Source organism: Folsomia candida, unplaced genomic scaffold (assembly GCF_002217175.1).
Source record: "Folsomia candida strain VU population unplaced genomic scaffold, ASM221717v1 Fcan01_Sc003, whole genome shotgun sequence".
NCBI classification, from domain to species: Eukaryota; Metazoa; Arthropoda; class Collembola; order Entomobryomorpha; family Isotomidae; genus Folsomia; species Folsomia candida.
In genome coordinates, this window is record NW_019091195.1 from 11523566 (window position 1) to 11533981 (window position 10416).

The 10416-nt window shown below is 37.4% G+C and overlaps 1 protein-coding gene across 2 annotated transcripts in view; it reads right to left on the reverse strand.

Moving 5' to 3' along the window:
• LOC110845709 (beta-1,3-galactosyltransferase 1) overlaps positions 1-10416 on the reverse strand; it is a 31757-nt gene extending 21341 nt beyond the window's left edge. For both annotated transcript variants that reach the window (XM_022092185.2, XM_022092183.2), the window contains exon 1: positions 9555-10416. The gene's annotated coding sequence lies outside the window, so the exon portion shown is untranslated. The remainder of the gene's footprint in view (positions 1-9554) is intronic.

Here is a 10416-nt window from a genome sequence, read left to right on the forward strand (position 1 = left end):
ATGAGTCCATCCCGATGTCCATTAATTGTTAATTGCTTCCCCTTTAGTTGAAATTGCCTGAATATTTTGGAAAAGACAATCAATATTCGTCACTTGTTGTCGGATATGAGGAAAACCTAACTGTATAAACTGCGGACAAGCAGCATTTTAGCCTGCTTTAATTTATTTGCTAATGAAATGGCTGATATTGTACTATACATGACCAGGACACGCCTAACATTAAAGATTGAAGACATACGTTTCACACAGAGAAAGATTAAATGCGTCTTTGTCATAAAAAATCTGCATCCGTTTTTGTGCCTATGCGAATTGACCCAAAAAGTATGTAGCATACACTATAGTTTTCACACCGGAAGCTTACTTTGCGTTGGCAGAATTTGCTTATCCAGATAAAATATGGAACGACGCAGTCCGTCAAAGCTGTCGTCGTCGTCGTGTGGGTTTGTGTGCAACCTACGCCAAAACAGAGCTACTGTTGGAGGAATAACAAATCCCTACTTGGTAACTAAGCATGACGTGTGATACAAAGGAAATAATTCAGAACCGTTGAACAGAACAGTGGCATAGCAAAATTTACCCTAAAGTAGAACTTGTAGTCAGGTAAAACCAACATAAACGTATACGTACGCCAGCAAAATAAGGACATATAACGACGAAATCATCGACTTTCTCCTTTCCTTAGTTTCACTAGTGGAACTTTGTTATTTTCACGTTTCTCCGTTATTATTGCCGTATAAACATTTTATGGAGGATGAAGTGCGAACAGAAAGTTTTATGGGAACAGAACATCCATCCCAAAATAATGTATGAGTACCTGACACTGACATAACGAAGCAAATATTTTGCAAACTACACATAGTATTTCTCTTCCTTTTACCTGGTGAGTATGCTACTGGTTTGTGGTGCCACTCAGGACTGATAGAAACAAAATGAGATAATGCAGACTTCTATCACTTCTATCACAAAGTAAGAGTACTTTCAATAGCAGGAGATTTTGTCAATAAGATATGGAATAAGTAAGTACATGAAGAAGCCCGAATGGCATTTCGTACATATGCATTTATTTTATAGCTCGCAAATGTCAATACTCATAAACACCCTCACAATTTCCACTTTAGTAAAAATGGGCATATTAGCCAATAAAAATCGAAATAGTTACATAGACTACACACGACATGACTCGAGGGGACACATCATGTTTTTTATTATACACACTGATCATCTGAGCAACGTAAGCAAATTTGGTCACGCCCATACTAAATTTGTGCGGGGTTGTGTAGATTGTGTATTGTGGACGAGGTTTGTCGAGATAATACATGTGAGGAAAGTGAATGGAATGAAAATCTACAAAAATCAGGGATTGCAATATTAGAACAAGGTGCTCATTGCTGCAGAAGGTAATGATATTAGGTCAGCCAAGAAGAACTGATTGTTCGAACTATGTACTACTATCAACAAAATATTACTGCCCAGAGCAGCTACATTTTTGTGCACAGATAGTGAGCTCGTGAGTATTTGTACATATTTATAGATCAAGATTATGCATTGTTCGTATCTTTGCTCTTGTGAACCTCCTCCGTTCAAAATTTTCACTGCCATTCACTAACAAAGGTGAAGGGGTTAAATACTGCCGAGTTGAAAAATCAATGTAAATCAATGTTTGAACAGAGATTTAGGAGGAAGCCGTGTTGAATTGAAGGACGGCTGGATAAGTGCAAAAAATGTACGAATCTCCTCACTTCACTGACGAAGAAGTCGTCGTCGTAGAAGGAAGAGATCCAACGAAGCAAAACCAATTCAGAATAAACGAAGGAGGACGAAATGGTAGTTGTTGAGAAGAGCTTCGTTTGGGGTATGATCAGAAAATAGGTGAAAATAGAGTGAAGAAAGGGTTTAATCTAATCATCCTGTCGCAGCCAAAATCTGTATTCCCAACTTCCACTTGAGCTCGTTTTCTGAACAAGTTGGTGAAACACGCCCACGGCACAATTCCACCAAGCTTTGTAGAAAGAAAAGTGAGAGGGTTAAGTTTGAAAACGGTCTTCCGATCTCCAAACCATTTTCCAAGTTGTCTTGCAGTTAAGAGCACCGTATGGGCTGTTTGCCACTCTTAAGGAAAGATGGGCAGTGAGTTCTCTTTGTGCATGGCAGAATGAATGGGGAATCCAATTGATTTTCCGTCGTTTAGACAATCCTCCTTCCGGAAATAAGAAGATGGTTAAACGGGGAGGATGACAAAAAGAGAGGGCGACTTGGCTTGTGTGGAATGTGACAATTTATATCTACTTAACTTCTTCACTTTGCTTAAGACGCATCTTACCGTGCCACCTTAATTAAAATTAGATTAATCCCTAAGTAAAACAGAACAAACAACCGTCAGCTATATTACAGAAGCCAAAAGGGAGTACCAGCGAAGAATTTGTAATTGAATAATCCAATTGAATAAGTTTTCAGGCGGAGATAGAAAATTAAAATTTACAATTAATTTCATTAGTAAAAATTTTCATAAATTCAAAGTAAATCTTTAAAAAATGAAAAGATAGGATTCTGGATCTTGAAAATGTTACCCTCAAATGTGAACTGGTATGCACTGCAGTAATTTATTTCTATTATCGTTCTCATGATTTATTCTGATGACATGATAGATGTACTTATTTAAAGTCAGAAAACCTTGAATTTATCAAGGCAAATGGCACACGACTAAAATGTAGCCTGTAACTCAATTAACAAGAACCTACATAATGTTTTGGTCTTGAGCCTTTGAATTGATTTTCTGCATTCTTCTCTGCAAAACATGTGATGTCTCCTTTATTTTATGTACTATATTTATGAAACAGAAGCGAGCTAGCGATTGATTCGTCTCTCCTTTTGCAGTGCAGACGACTTCACGTGGGGCAGAGATAATTGCACATTATTACGTGCAACGAGCTGAATATCATTAACTTTACGGGTCTCTGTTGAGCTAATTGGTGCTCATTGCTCATGCTTCCGTGTATCAATAATAAGATGATTTTCTTCCACCTCAATGGAATTATTGTTTTTGGCAAGTCATTGGAATAATTGAATTGCGTACGAATTAATGCAAGGCGCGAGTTACCTTGTGGTGTATTTTGGTTTTCGAAGATGTGCGTTATACGGAAGTACAAATTATGAAATTACTAGTCCCAGAACTATGTATATATAATAATGAACTTGCTAACGTTGGAATTACTGTGATGACCGTAAACCTGGCTGAGATTTTTTTCAGCCGCATAGAACGTGAATTCTCGAATCTTACCCTTCCACAAAAGTCCTAATAACCAAAGCAGAGGTTAGAGTATGTACACAGATTCTATTCACCGTGCACCCTTCAGGGTTGTCTACTTGTATTTTTCCCCACTGGAAATTCCACATCTGTTACTTGAGCTGGATATAAACGTACGTTCAAGCAGCATATCATCGTCGTATGATCTCATCCTATATGAAACGAAGCAACAGAATGAAATAAAAAAAACACCGAGAAGAGAAGCAAGGATTCACACTAAAAGTAGTGGCGAGGGAATCTTTTCGCCTTAGGCCAGTGCAGGCATAAAAGTACGAAATATCTGTATGTGTATTTGCAACGTAAGGAACGGAAACATCTTTTGAGCAACTTGTCAAACTTAAATCTCCACCAAGGATGGAAATGCTCGTGGCCATTTGCTGTGCTCCTTTTCTTTCGTTGGAAAAGAAGGGTGAGAGGAATGTTAAATTCCGAGTATTACACCGATTTGATAACCACATTCCATCTCCCAAGACCTCGCTAATGTCGTTTATATTGGATTTACGGTCACAACAAGATGTTCCACGTTGTTTCATCCTTTTGAGCAGAGAAATGAAATAAAAAATGTCAGTGGGGAAGTGCAGATGATTCGAGACACGCTCAAAGATTCTCATTTTCCTTCTCACTGAATGGTGCAACTTTGCATAATTTCATTTCATTGAATCACACGACAGAAGTATCTGGTTGTGGGTTTGAGTTGCATTATGCTGCTGCGTATGGCACCCTTGTCGTTGTCATTTACATAAGGACAAGTATGTAGTCGTACGTAGTAGTAAATGGTAGTAAGAAATAAGCAGGTATTGAGGTAAAATAATCACACACAAAAATTTTGTAGTGTGGTGAACTTGACGAAGGGATGAGTTGGGATGTAAGCATGCATTGCAAAATGCAATGATTTTTAATCTGCGTTCTTCTATCAAAGCAAAGCAGGTTTTTGCAATGCCAAACAAAATGCCGTGTCTTTGTAGTAGAATGATAGGAAATAAGATGAAATTGCTTCTACTACGTCTACGTATGTGTTACTTTGTGTCCCTACCAAACACACTCTATCCGATGCCACCTCACTTCTGGTTTTCGAACGGTAATTTCAATCTCATCCTCATTTTTTCCATCAAGGTGACTACGACTGGCGCCTGAAAACTTTGTGTTCTCGTATGACCACTGCCTATTGCAGGTCACAACAACATACATGCATGTCGTGGGCTCATATTCTTAAGGTGGTTGCTTCAATAATTTGTCCACAACTAACCATTCAATCTGTGTTATGTGCATATGTTCTGGTCATTTCACTCATCTCAGCACAATCGACTATCTTGGCTTTGGCTTATATGTACCATCGCCCGTCCCTAAACACATAGAAAATCTTGTCATGCGAACAATTTTCATCTAGTTCAAATCCAAGATAAAAAAAAATTTCGCCACGAACGCCATAAATTTAAACCGTTTAAAATGGTGCATTCAATCCAAATGAATACAAAAAAGTAGAACTAAAATTAAATTCATAGCCTAAATCACCTAATGGGACACTTATTCTAGTGTGGCAAATAAAATCGTGAATCTTTTAAAATAAGACATATGGACAACAATGGAAGATGGATTTCAAAAATGGCTTCCATATTCGTAGCTTAGGTTATTTATTTTATTTTGTGTGTCCCCTGTGATTGTATTATTATTCAATATTATTAACCATTATGTATGTAGACACACCACTGATTTCACTTTCAGATTCGCTAGATTTTTTATGTAAAAAAGTTTAATTAGCAAATCAAAAACTGTGGATAAGGGACGCTGTACATTAATATACAAGGAGACAACCCTAAGAATGTGCGGTACGCAATGCCAAGTTTGTATGAATCCGTTGGTGTTGTTGTTGGTAAGCTTGGAAGAAAATGAATCGTGAAGCAAATACAAGGACAAATTATTTGTGGCCAACAACGCTATCAACCAGAGACGGATAGACCACAAAAGACTAGACAAATTCTTTTATTTTTTTCTGCCTGCAATTTATCTGCCTTCATTCGTCACTATCTGAAAGAAATGAAACTAGCAGATATACAAACCCCTCTAGTTTTTTTTATTGTCGGACAGCTACCATTGTCACTTTCAATGCACAACATAACGGAATTTGGTATTCTAAAAGATTCGTTCCTTTGTCGACAGCATTTCTCCATGCAATTTTAATTCCTTGTGAAACGGAAATGTTTCAAGCCGCCTGAATATTATTTAGCACCATTCTTGTGGGTTCGTTCGTTCGTTCGTTGTGGCAGGAGAGCGTTCCGTTCTGTTCTCAGACAGTTTACAGTCGGTGTAAGGAAACCGTTGTCTTCTTGAATTTTGGCTTATCACGTGTTTGATATATAACCATTATTCCTGTTTAAATGTTTTAGTTGTATCAATGGCTCAAAAAAGAAAGGAAGATTATCCCGCAAACTGAATGCCATCTCAACTGCAGCGTGACGCAGATGCAACGAATTGATTGTCTCTATCTTCTAAATAACAATATATAATTGTTCACTTTAAAGTTTCTATGCTTGTGAACTTCCAAACTCAACTAGATACATGTATTTCACTGACAGTGCGAATACCCATTCACCATTTTTATGAAATCTAATAGGTTTGTATACAGTTTCCGGGCATCGTAATACGCCATGTGAGACTTGTCGACCACGTAGATAAATACATACATATTTGGACAATTTAGACGAGTGTAGTGAACCCCTTTCCTTGCATATGATGGGAAAATTTTCATATTTTCTGTTCATTCGTTGTTTTCCTCTTTGTCACACCGTTAATGAGAACTCATGCTATTGATAAGTCTTGGATGGAGTGAATGTGCATACATAATCTGGCAATATAACTCGTTACACAATACTATACGTTGCATATTTTATGCTGCATTTTATGCACACCACGCACACCTTAATTGTATTTATCTTCTCTCTCTCTCTGATTATTATTCCGTGTGGATTCAAGTATATTCATCGACTTATTGTAACACGGACGTAGTGCTGGGCTGGCTACAGGATGTATCGGTGTTTTGAAATGCTCAAAATTGTACGACAAGCAACTAAATAGACGACGCTGTGTGTGTGAGAGGTGAAATGAAGAATAGGTTGCCTTGTTAATTACTCAATGAATGCAGTTTTGCTTTATTCGCCTTGTTTATAGTAAGCAGGTTATTTGTAATAGGCCCACAAACGAGCCACAGAATAGGGATGAATAGATAGGTAGGCAGACTAGACGTGCTTGAGTTCATTAAATATGCATGGATCATCCTAACCAGCGTACAACCAAATAATCTGCAATGGCCAAGTCCAATTCTTCTTCAAAGTCGAGATCGGGAGGAAGATGGAAGGCATGGAGGTGTACCCCGGAGGACATTGTCGTATGTGTGAGTGTGTGTATAATGTGCAAACAAATGTATTCCTTCCTATAAATTCACCAACCTGACCGGACGACGGATATCGTTTCGTATGTTGTTAACCATATTTATTATGCATTGCCACAGCGGAGGGCAAAAACTTGAGAATTGAGTTGCTACAAGTGAGACGTTGTAATAATATTTCATGTCCCTGACTCGAGCTCAGCCCAGAGAAGAATCCATTCAACCAGGCAATTGGCACAAAGGGCAGGACCAAGATGAATACGATTCCACTCGGAATATCACCCCAGCCCAGGCAGCGAATGATATATTAGTGCAAGTGCTGGAAGTATCTTCCGAACGAAATTCCATTTGCACCTGGCTAAGAAATTTGTGTCCGCGTTTAACATACGATAAATATGCTCGACCCTTTCTCGCTCGGTTTCTTGAAAAAAAAATGTCGTCGATCTGTTCTCTTTCAGATATTTACATAGATAGAAATGAACATAAAATAAGAAATACCTACGAATGAATGGTCACTAACTCATTCTGTTCGCCAAACGTTGAGCTGGTGGAGATCCGTGGTAATGATTATGGTTTGTAAATAAGTATGTATAAGTAGGTATGCATGATACGTCAACTCATTGTTAGATTAGAGAACAACGAGGATGCAAATTGCGATTCAAGATGCGTTGCAACGAAGGTAAAGCAAAAAAGTCACTGTAATGCAATTCTACTGCTTGTAAATTACTCAAATGATTTCACTTCCTCCTCCGTTTAATTGATTCAGCAACTGCATAAGCAAACTTTGTTTGATAGGGATAAATGCATTGCGTTCATTCATCAGCTTTTTCTTGATAGATGTTAGTTTTATAATTTATCCTTATTTAATCTGATCTTACGTAGTACAGTTCTTCTGAAGTTATAAAGAAAGTAAATGTGTATACATCCATTCAAATGTAAAATTCATGCGTTTATATTTCTGTGCAGTTCTACGTAACTCGGTATACGGAGTCCTTTATGGTCTCTAACTACAAATGTACATATGTATTAGGTCACCATTAGTCTCAACCAAAGTCCAATTGAAACATATTTAGGAATGTGGTCTGAGTGAACACATTTATAATACTTGGATCAGTCGTCCATGCAAAATTGTGTGTGCAAATTATGGATTCAATTTTGGAATGCTAATTTGGAATCACTCGAAAAATTGGGAGGAAAAGGAAGTGTGCGATAAATCTATTGCATCTGAGAATTATAATTGTCCAATGTTTTCAAAATAACTTTTCATATGGATGAATGGCAAACCCCGACTGGAGCTCTTCCAAAACATACCTAATTTCCATATCAATGGTATTCAGTTAGGTTGCATAGTGTACATAAATGAATTAATCTCATAATTTGTTTCGTATAGTTTTCATCCAATGCAGGAAACCCTACTGGTGATGCAAATAAGGAATAATGATGTTAGACTACAATTTCGGAGTTCTCATTTCACTTTTTTACAACCCAAGAAAATACACATTGAAAATAGAGTTACGAAATCAGACGCTAAAAGCAGATATGTAGTTGTTGAAGAAATTAATGAGATGAGATAGATCCTCGCCAAATGTAAACACGGAACTATACAATTAAGCACTCGTACTTCTGCTTTTATTAAGGCTAAATTTTAACAAGTATTGCCAATTAGTAAAGAACACGTCGTTCACAAAACCATGCCAGAAAATTTTCTTTGCCAACTCGATTTCTTTTAATAATATCAAACCAATTTAGTAAACATTGGATTAGTCTAATACTATTCTGAGATGAATGCAATAAGAGTAAGAGTTTACATTTGTTCATAGTGCTCAAATTTTATATATAAACCTCTCTCTAGCAGAGCTAAGTGATAATACGTTTCGTTTTTTGGGCTAACAATGCGTGACCACAACTTTATTCTCTCGCTGTGCAAAATAATTATTTCAAGTTTTCTGAATGAGCCAACAAATGCAGTAGTGCAGAATCCAGTTAAAACAGTGTAGAAAAGCAAAAAGTTGCATTTGAAATGCATTTTGCAGCCATGGGGTACAAAGAGGTATTCAAAATAGTCGACTTATGCAGTAGTTCCAACTTGTGAAATTTCAAATGTGGACAAAAAAATCGTCTCTCACTTTAAATGCAAAAGTGAGATATTTAGAAAGAACTTGACCAACCACAAGAAAACATCATCTCGTGAGGATTCATAGCTGTTGGAGAGTCAAGATGGGGATTCTTCTTACTATTTAAAATTCACCCTTCGACTTTTTCAATTGAGAATGAATATCATTGGATATTCCGCAATAAACGCGTTTCGTGTCAATCACTTTTCAGTTTTTGATTTTAGTGATGGTTCCTTATATGAAGTGCAAGATCATTATTGTATTATTATTGTACATTAGGGACGCATATGTGGAGGAACTAATGGAAATAATAGAATGCAGAAATTTGAATCGATGCAATGCAGGTGCACCCAGTCATAAGTGAAATGCATCAAACGCATGCAAACCTTATTTGGCCGTTTCTCAATTATAGGAGTCAATAATCCTCAATAGAATAATAATACCTCCGCCGCTGTCATTCTTTTGATACGGTTCTTTCTTCATACCCATTCACTCTTTAAGAGCCGGTCTTGTTATTTATTAAGTTTTTGAAGACCGAGTTTTTACTCTTGATTGGTTTGCCTTCAATAATGAACGTTCCCTTAAATATTAGTCGAAAGCCAGGTAATGAAATCCTGACCAAAAGCTCAATGCTTTTTTAACTTGGATTACACAGTATTTTATGCTTTTATGTTGAAAAGTCCTCCTTTTATTCACCTTGATGCATGGGAGAGAGAAATATGCATTGGCATGACTTTGATATTGGTGAACGTACCTGTTATAACAGTGCAGCAAAAATATAGCAGGCACGTTAAGATCCTTGCTCGCTGATAGCAGTCCCCACGTTGTTGTGCGAAAAATTCATAAAGATTTTCACAAACTCGGTTAATCTTTGCAAGTTATAAAAGCATGCATAGTTTTGATTGGGCTGCTGTTTGTGCAACTTTTGTCCTGCTCCTTATTTGACAGCAGGTAATGGCATGGAGGTGTTTCCTCTTATCACTTTGTCACAGAGTAATAATAACGCGTCTATCGGGACAATACACAATCAATACAATTACAGAAGTGGTATTCCCAACAGTGGTGGGCGAATCGATTGAACCAATTGCGGCAACCAATTTCCAATAACGAGCTCCTCTGATGCAGATGGGGGACACGGAGTACAATTCTCAAACAAGTGAGGATCTCTATTATTACATATTCCTATTATTATTACTACTACTACTTATCACTTGATATCGAATGATGGTCAAAATAAGATAGGTGTAACAAGCAGTGGGTCTTAAAATACGTTGTCACAGTCTCATTTTCAGGGGATCATACTTGGCAAGTTACCAAAAGAGCCAAGTACTTTGTTACCAACTTTAGAATATTATAATCTATACGATAATGAGCCAGTGTCAGACCGGCAACAATGAAAGGTTTCCGAATTTTAGAATTTGTTCGAAATGTAGAAATATTTGAGACTGATAATTTCCCATTCTTCACTCAACTGATGTGATGAGAGAGACGGACGTGTTATTAAATGGTCTCACTCGTGCTTGCAGAATTGTAGAGGAAAACGGGCCTCCCCAACAAAGAGAACGCTCTTCTTCTGACTTGGACGATCGCTCAGCCAACACTGACGACGAGTAAGG